We start from the raw sequence: 10,000 nt of genomic DNA, 5'->3' as shown, positions 1-10,000 counted from the left end.
ACACACACACACACACACACACACACACACACAGACAGACACACTTCACACACAGACATACGCACACACACACACACACACACACACACACACACACACACACACACACACACACACATACGCACACACACACACACACACACACACACAGACATACGCGCACACACACACACACACACACACACACACACACACATACGCACACAGACATACAGATGATGTTGAAGACTTACAGACACACGCATGCTCATGAAGCACATGTATACACACGCAAAGACACGCATTTGAACGTGCGCATACGCACACACACACACACACACACACACACACACACACACATACCCTCACAGTGCACAAGTAAGGACACATGCACAGCACATAAAAACACACACAATACACAGACACACAACCCACCGGACACCGTGGACACCTACATGAATGGCACACAGCATGTAACTATAAATAAAACATCTGAAGAAAAGATGATCTCATCCACTGCCCACCCTCTCTATCCTCCACTTGAAAAAAAAAAAGAATGAACAAGTGGTCACTATCTCTCCGGGCTTCTCTTGCCAGACGAGACCTAAATGAGGGAATGCTGTCTAGAATATCAATGCACAATTCCGCTCCTAATGACAACGGCCGCTTGGACACCTCAATTAGAGAGCCGCGGCCTGATTCGCATAAAACATGGACAAGCGCTGGACAAGGAAGGGGACTGAAAAAGGAGCGCTTTGGGATGAAGCAAGGGAGAGACAAACGGGTAGTGCACCTGTGTGGATGGTCTTTTCCAGCACACAGACTTCAAGTGCTTTAATGGCATGACAAATAGGCATTTCTATTGCCAAAGTGGCCATTATACATATATGTTATACAGTATGATGTAAATGATAGTGTGTATGTTTGTATCTACCCCCCCCCCCCCCCCACACACACACGCACACACACACTGTTTTTTCTCTCTCTCTCATGGGCTATTAGTGTAGTCTCAGTTCCACCTGTAGCCGGGTAGATGTACCAGACACGTGAGGACGAAAATATGAGGGTAGGAACGTGTGTGTGTGTGTGTGTGTGGTGTGTGTGTGTGTGTGTGTGTGTGTGTGTGTGTGTGTGTGTGTGTGTGTGTGTGTGTGTTTGTTTGTGTGTGTGTGTGTGTGTGTGTGTGTGTGTGTGTGTGTGTGTGTGTCTGTGTGTGCATGTGGTCAGGGCTTTTGCATTTGTCACCAGAGGGGAATGTGGAGAGAGGTAGAGAGGAGACTCTGGATGAGGTACTGGTGGAGTCTTATGATCTCATAAACATCTGCTGGTGGAATGCTGATTTGAATTAAGAATAAAGAGAGAGAGAGAGAGAGAGAGAGAGAGAGTGTGTGTGTGTGTGTGTGTGTGTGTGTGTGTGTGTGTGTGTGTGTGTGTGTGTGTGTCTATCAGCCTCTCTGTCTGTCTGTATATCTGTCTGAGACGGGTGTGACAGATTGGGGAGTGTCGAGAGCCCTTAGACCAGTGGAGAAGAGCTTTCTGCATGCACCACTCACAATGCCTCATGGCAATGTCTGCAGCAGCTGAGCACATTATCTGCTTCGTAGCAGACGGTCACAGCGCGTGCATATGAGTGTGTGTGTGTGTGTGTGTGTGTGTGAGAGAGAGAGAGAGAGAGAGAGAGAGAGAGAGAGAGAGAGAGTGAAAAGGAGAGAGAGAGAGTATATGTGCAAGTTAGTAAAGATTACATGGCCTACTGGAAAGAGATACTGGATCAAACAGACACATATAAACAGACACAACACACTTCTGTCAGCGCACCATCATTCTGTAGCCACGTGCACAAAAGCCTACACACTAATCGAAATGTCAGGTCTAGGTGATGTTAACCATATGGACCACATTTTAACACATCTCGAAATAATTAGTATAGGACCCACTCATATAAAACCCTTTCACGGCAAAATCACAACAAAAATAATCATTACTACCAATCTCTAATGAATGACTAAAGTACACCACAATACTTACAATGTACAAGATAAAGTATGGGGCAAAATTACTAATACTGTTTTTTTTTCTCTCCAAGACATCAATGTTTTTATTATCTTTCCAGTAATGTAATCAGCCAAAAAGTCATGTATAATTAAGAATGATACAACCATGTCGTGAACAAAATCGTTCTCACACAGGTTTAAATGTTTACACTTCTTAAGACGCTGCATGCACCAAACAGAGCAATTAAAATAGCTCTAGGAGTCATAGTGCAGGTAGGAAACTTTGTTTGTCTCTACCTACTGACCTTCCACTTATTTCCATTCCAACTACAGCCACACTGTGAAATTCACCGTTTGTGAGTGTTCTGGCTAACAGTGATTAGGCCTGCCTGGGAAAAAAAAATCTGAAGTATTCCTTTAAGTGTGAAATCATTCCTTAAAGCACCCGTCTCCCCTAGAAAGGTTGCGGCCAGAGGGGGGGGACTAATTATCGCAATCTCTTTCTAACGTTACACACAGACGCAAGTCCGACTGTGAGCGAGCGAGTCCCGCACTGCTGCCTTTCTAGGCTATAGAAATGTAAAAATCAAATGCGTTCATCCTTCATAAAGCTGAGTGTAGATCCATAGAGAATGAGAGAGAGAGAGAGAGGGAGAGAGGAGTGGGGAGGAGGGAGATAGAGAGCGACAAATCCTTCATCATAAAAGCCATTAACTATCACAGCTTTCCATTAGAATATAAGCAGTGATAAAGACATCAGTGTTTCAGTCAGACCCACTCATTTTCTCTCTTCCCCTCTTCCCTCCTCTCTCTCTCTCTCTCTCTCTATCTCTCCATCCGGCTCTACTCTCTAGGGGCATGTTAATCACCGAAGTGAATCAGTGATCAGCAACGTGTGGATTCTCCTACAGACAGACACACACACACACACACACACACACACACACACACACACAATTAAAACACAAATGTAGTGCTCAGTGGTGTGTGTGGTCAGTGTGTGAGAGACATGCCTTGGGTCTAGTCTGGCACCTCTGAGATTTTCACCTCTGAGGGTATACTGTGTGTGTTTGTGTGTATGTGTGTGTGTGTGTGTGTGTGTGTGTGTGTGTGTGTGTGTGTGGGTGTGTGTGTTTGTGTGTGTGTGTGTGTGTGTGTGGATGTCTGTTTATGAGTGTTAACCTTATCTAAATTAGTTCTCCTTCACTATCCATGGAATCCTCTTCATCATTATCCAATCAATGGTGTCAAAATGCACTAATCATTCTCTGTGAATTTGTACTTACTATCTATTTGTGTAATTATTCTTTATCATCAGTGAAGAATTATCTATTTACACTCTTCCGTCAAGGAGACTCTTGGTCAACGGTCATCATCCTTCCCTATGAAGCAGCGTTGTACATGTATGTATTTCTGCGATGGCGCCGACAATCCGTTCGCCTGTCCTTAGGAGTCTGCTCGGTTTGGTCAGTGCATGGGCCAGTGCTGGAATGCTAATAAAAGGAAAGGTCCAGAGCTCCAGCACGCACAAAAAACACTCACTGCTCCACAGCACGTACACACACACACACACACACACACAAACAAGAAAGGCGTCCAGTCAACACTGTTTGAAACTGGATACAAGCCAATCTCCACTGCTGAGAACTCAGCGAAGGAGGACAGAGGGAGAAGACAAAAAAAAGAAAAAGAAAAGAGAGGGAAGAGAAGAAAGAGAAAAGAGGAAGGAATGAAGGAAATGGGGAAAACCCCTTCCGAGTTCTGCATATGACCTCATGTTTTCCACAGGGAACCCTTGCCGATGTGACTTAGTAATTACTCTCTCTCTCTCTCTCTCTCTCTCTCTCTCTCTCTCTCTCTCTCTCTCTTTCTCCCTCTCTTCCTGAATACTTCTCTCTACCTCCCCTCTCTCTCTCTCTTCCTCAATCCTTCTCTCTCTCTCTCTCTCTCTCTCTCTCTTTCTCCCTCTCTTCCTGAATACTGAACTGAGATATGTAACTAGCATTTCAGCTAATCTTTATCATAATCTTTACAATTAAAACATTGTACTGCAGCAAAAAAAAAAAAATACACCAATGAAAGGAAAGTCTTTCTGTCATTTTAAAAGTCTTTCTAGGAATTTGTCCGTGGCAGTAAAAGTTGAAAATGAAAACACAAATCTCTTTTGTTGCTCTTTTCATTAAATCCTCTTGTGTGTAGTCCTTTTTAGACTGAGTTTTTTATGTGATTATTGCGGCTTTATGATGCCTGTCTCTTTCAAATAAATGGACACGGAATGGACGGGGTCAACAGGGGCCCCGAATAAGCCTGCGCCGAGGACAATAACAAAGGTGAGACCATGTCAGTGTAAATAGGTCAAGGCGCAATGGCGGAACCTGGGCGGAACGTTTTGATGATGTTATGTGTATGTGACCCACCAATGGGAGATTTAAAGACAAGGGAACAGCTGATTAGGCGAAGGAGCGACAGCTGCGACAGCAGAAGCAGCATCTGCAACTATCAGGACGCTATTTTGGTAAATGTCTAACTGAGACAGGAAGGTCTGCGCGCTCCTCACCCTCAGAGCAGCGGACGCCATATCACGGGGACGGTAAAGGCCGGTCCAATGTCAGAAAGGCTGCCTGTGACCGCAGCTTTGCTTGAGGCAAAGTGCAGGTATTAATCAAATTGAAAAGCCTGCAAAAAAATGCATTCCACCAAGTTAATGACCACAATGGCCAAAATGGCCATAATTCAGCACTAACTTCTCGCTAACAGTGGCTACACCGACACTAGAAATACAACTTAACTAATCTGTACTCACATGGGGTTGAAGACCACCACAAAGCAATTGTAAGTCTGAGCAGTGGTTCCTGTGGCTGTCGGCAGATGGTTACCATACGCGTCAGATGTGGCTCAACAAGTCCCAAACACAAATACGAAGGTGTGCCACAACACATGAAAATTGACTCTGCTACTCATCGCCATCAAAACTGTTGAGGGCATTTGACCAAAATACTGACTCTTGTGGTCTGTCTCTCCACCATGTCCTTCTTTCAGACACCAACATGAATCGACCGAGAAGAACCGAACATCTCCTTTTACGGCATCGAAAATCTACCTTTCAACCTCAAATTGCTCCCTGCTTGTTTTCAATTTCTCCTCAAAAGTATTTCTTAATGTACAAAGACCTTGCACGCAGGAGTCCCATTGTGAGCATTAACATGCAGTACCAGATGAAGCATTATGAGGGTTGCACAAATGTGCACAGCAGCTACCAAAATGCACTCGGTTCTCCTGCCTAAGAAGAATAAGTTCTGATGAATAACTTATATGTCATATACACGCCCAATGTTGTTCTCAAAACAACGTTTCGGCCTGTGGCCTTTCTCAACTCAACTTTCTACTAACTTTCTGACTTGAGAAAGGCCACAGGCCGAAACATTGTTTTTTATTAAACTACTGGCATTTGAGTTGCTAGAGTGTCTGGTCTCCTTTTGTTCAGAATATTACGTATCTCGTGATCAGCACTTCAAAAAACTCCTACTATTGGTGTGCAATTGCTTTTTCTACTCAAAGACGTTTTACTGTGTGGTCATACCTCCTGGCTCCCCAAAATGCCGGATAGTATATGAACATGCGCACAGAGGCAGCAATCTGCCACCTCTCTTTCAGACAAGTGATATGCTGTAATGACGCCTCTTCTCTGCGTGAATATCCCGCGGTTATTGTATAAAAAGGCCTAGTGTGTGAGAGATGTGTGTGAGGGTCTGGTCTGACAACTCTGAGGTTCTCACCTCTGAGGTATCTACTGTGTATGTCTGTGTGTGTGTGTGTGTGTGTGTGTGTGTGTGTGTGTGTGTGTGTGTGTGTGTGTGCGTGCGTGCGTGTGTGCATGTGTGTGTGTGCGTGTGTGTGTGTGTGTGTGTGTATGTGTGTGTGTGTGTGTGTGTATGTGTGACAACCCTTGCAGTGGTTCACTGTCAGTCAGCAGTGAGAAGGAAAAACTGTCCAGGAAGACAGGATCTCTGCGTTTAAATAAGATGTGTGGAGAGAGAGATAGGGGGGGGGGAAGGGGCGAGAGACGAGGAGAGGAGAGGAGGAGAGGAAGAAAAAGGGAGGGGGAATGATGGAGAGAAGGATGTCAGGGATTCAAGGATTCACACTCCTTCATCTTTTGTCCAGGAGGAAAGAAGTCATCTCTCAGTATGTGTGTGTAGTGTGTGTGTGTGTGTGTTTGTGTGTATACATCAAGTGTGTGTAAATAGTTTCTCTGTGTGTGTGTGTGTGTGTGTGTGTGTGTGTGTGTGTGTGTGTGTGTGCGTGAGTGCAACAGACAGTGTGGAAACAGACAGCTGCCTCCCTGTCTAATGCAGCACTAAAGCAGATCACACATGCAACTGTCAACAGCACAGAGAAACACACACACACACACACACACACACACACACACACACATAACGGATAACACACACCACCACCACTGACTGACAGACAGACAGAGAGAAAGAGAGAACAAGAAAACCAGACAGACTAGGAGAGGAGTGCACAGTGACATACACAAAGACAGACAATATAGAACAGTACAGAGCCTGCCAGATAGACAGAGCAAGCACCCGAGAGAGAGAGAGAGAGAGAGAGAGAGAGAGAGAGATGCCCAAGAGAAAGAAAGAGAGAGAGAGAGAGAGAGAGTGAGAGATGGGCTGTATTAGCATCAGAAGCCCATATCCCCTGGGTAGCCTACCTCATTCAGAGACAAGCTCTACAAAAGACAACACTTAACATATTTGCTTAAAGATGACAACCCCATATGGGAGCACCCATCAGTGTGTGTGTGTGTGTGTGTGTGTGTGTGTGTGTGTGTGTGTGTGTGTGTGTGTGTGTGTGCATCTGTCTACTTAAAGCACCTCTTCCACGCTGTGCGCAACTGTCCCAAGGGGTGAGCGGCAAGTGGCTGGTTTCGTCCGACAGAAGTGGCGGGCTTTCATGGTAAACATTCAGTCAATGATAGCGAGCATCAGGCTAATTCACTTACAGAGTCCCACAGGGAGAGAGGGAACACGGGGGAAAGAGAGAGAAAGAGAAAGACCTAAAGAGAGGGAGAATGAAAGGAAGTGAGACACAGAGGCATAGAGGGAGAGAGAGAGGGGGGCAGAGAAAAGAGGGAGAGAATGAACAACAGAGACACTCATGAAAAGGAAGAGAGGCAGAGATAGAGCAAGATGGGTAATGGGACAGAGAGAGAAATAGATAGAGAGATAGAGAGAGAGAGAGAGAGAGAAAAGAGAGAGGAAAAGAGGGAGTCATCTCTATACGTTTAGACATAATTTGGGGTGTGGAGATGAATGGTTCGCCATGAGAGGCTGTTGCGGGAGCTGGAGTGTGTGTGTGTGTGTGTGTGTGTGTGTGTGTGTGTGTGTGTGTGTTTGCACGTGTCAGAGTCCTCAGTCATAAAACACCCGTGTCTGCCGGCCCTGCTAATCAGCTCCTTCATTATCCGCAAGCCAGCCAGTGGCCATTATAGCCCAGCCAGATTAACACATAAAACCACACATTACACAGCCGGCCGCCACTGTCACTCAAAGGACAGCAACCAGTGTGTGCATGAGAGAGAGAGAGAGAGAGAGAGAGAGAGAGAGAGAGAGAGAGAGAGAGAGAGAGAGAGAGAGAGAGAGAGAGAGAGAGAGAAAGAACAAGCCTGTGTGTGTGTGTGTGTGTGTGTGTGTGTGTGTGTGTGTGTGTGTGTGTGTGTGTGTGTGTGTGTGCGTGTGTGTACGCGCGCGCATTCATGCGCACATGTGTGTGTGTGTGTGTGTGTGTGTGTGTGTGTGTGTGTGTGAAAGTGAGGATCTGACATGGACAGTGATAACAATCTTTGGGACACAATTACAATTTCAAGGCCTGTAGACAAGCTGTCAGGCAGACAGACAGATGCACACACACACACACACACACACAAACACAAACACACCTGACCATCAGAAATGGCATCTTGAGTGTTGCAGCCTATCTAGATTTGTTGATTCTGATCCATTTCAGGATATCATGATAGCATGCATAATTCTGAACAGTAAATGCTACAGCAGACTGTGTACGCAACAAATTCTGCGCTCTCTGACATGAAAAAAAAAAAACCCATGAATAAATCCACGTACAATATTCAGTTGCACGGAGACTTTCAAAGGATTCCATAATAGAATACGGGCAAAGAAACAAGGCATCAGCTATTCACATTTGTAATTCTGAATACTGAATATGCAGTTAATGTTTGGTTATGATGGCCATCTCTAGCATGTTTTCAGTTGCAACAATTATTATAGGCTATATGATGTACCACCAAACACAAGCATTGAATTGATTTTTAAAAGTCCAAACAATAATACCATATGTATTAGTATAACGATAGCCTACTATTAACCACTAACGCATTTTAAAGCTTTTAGATTTAAATATGTGTGCTAGGCTATTACACTTACACGATGTCATAACTAAACGGTTTCTTGAAAATGTTTTTTTTTTTTTTACTAATTTGTTTAGAGACAAGTATAGTGGCTATAGGTTTTATCTTCATTTCATCACACATTCGGCTAAAACAAATGTAGCCTTACCTTATCCTAAGCAATACAATTATTTAATATGATTTAATCAGTGACACAAATAAATAGATTAAAAAGCTCGCATATAACTGTACTTCTGCCTAATTTTATTCGAATTCAATGAAATATTTATCGTTCATAGCGCAGTCAAGGAAATATGTGTGGATTCGCCCTTTGTAATATGTAGGCCTAGTTTAATAACATATCGGTTATTATCAAAACTTTTATTTCAAAGTCAAATCAGAAGACGTCACGCCAGAATCACACAGTCGATTTCAACCTCCGCGGTGAAAAAATCTAGATTTGAGGATTGTTTCTATCATACCACCTCATGCGACATATCATCATGAATGAATGAGATTAAATAAGAGCTTAATGCAAATGCAATCGGCTATGTAGAACTCTCGACTTGCGCTCCTCAACACATGGCACTCGCCGCACTGAGAGAGAGAGAGAGAGAGAGAGAGAGAGAGAGGAGAGAGACTTACTGCCCATCTACTCATGCATTGTAAGTGTCAATCAAGCTCCATCATAGCGTGTTTTCTATTGCCAGCGCCGTAATGAACATCGGTCGGAGGGTGGCAATTTCCCTGACAACATCTCGCCAACTTAGCGCTGCCTCGTGTCTGCGGTTTGGAATGTATAAATGCGATCATGCGCTCATCATAGACGGCCGCACGTCAATCTGCTCTGAATATATATTAGAGCGTTAACACGGAGACGGTTTTCGGGGAAAGCAGGAGAACGAAAGCGACAGGCCCGGGTAATCACATCCCCTACCCAGTGAAGACACAGAAAGAGAGAAATAGGTGGAGATAAAGAGAGAGAGAGGGAGAGAGAGAGAGTAAGAGAGAGAGGCTGCACTCTCATTCCCAAATCACATCTCCCTCCAAATTATGCGCATCTGAAACAAACACCCTACTCTCAGGTCTTTCGCTTCTCACCAGATCCGCAGTCGGGAGAGGGCCATGAAAAAAAATCCATCAAATCAGGCATTTATTAGGATTTTGGGGGGCGAGTGACTGGCAGCTCGGTGCTGAGAATATTGCTGGCATGATTGCGTTTTGTAACCTACCCTACTCCCTGTCTGATGTTGAGGCCGCAAAACATACAACCACTGCGGCGAGAATCCATAACATGGGCCCCTTGTCAATATAAATAAAATATATCGCACAGAACACAGCTGAGTTCATATATGACAGTCGCAGCCAAGTACTTTTAACAGATACCAAACATGCTGACAGATGAATCATGCGAATCTAGAAGTTTAATGGCATATGGGGGTTACAAATGAATAAAAATCGTCTCATTTTATATCACACTAATAAACAAAGCAGCTGTCCATACACTGTCACAAAACATAGACCATGCAAACATGTATAGCTAAAAATGTCGTAAACAACAGCTTATAAAAGTCTAAAACATGCATGAAATTATAAAGCCAACGACAGT

At 44.3% G+C, this 10,000-nt stretch overlaps 1 protein-coding gene across 3 annotated transcripts in view; it reads right to left on the bottom strand.

Moving 5' to 3' along the window:
- Positions 1 to 10,000, bottom strand: part of LOC121698942 (fidgetin) — a 48,814-nt gene that overhangs the window by 37,627 nt on the left and 1,187 nt on the right. The gene's annotated exons all lie outside the window — the stretch shown is intronic.

Source organism: Alosa sapidissima, chromosome 23 (genome assembly GCF_018492685.1).
Source record: "Alosa sapidissima isolate fAloSap1 chromosome 23, fAloSap1.pri, whole genome shotgun sequence".
Classification (NCBI taxonomy): Eukaryota; Metazoa; Chordata; class Actinopteri; order Clupeiformes; family Clupeidae; genus Alosa; species Alosa sapidissima.
This window is presented reverse-complemented; position numbering and strand designations above follow the sequence as displayed.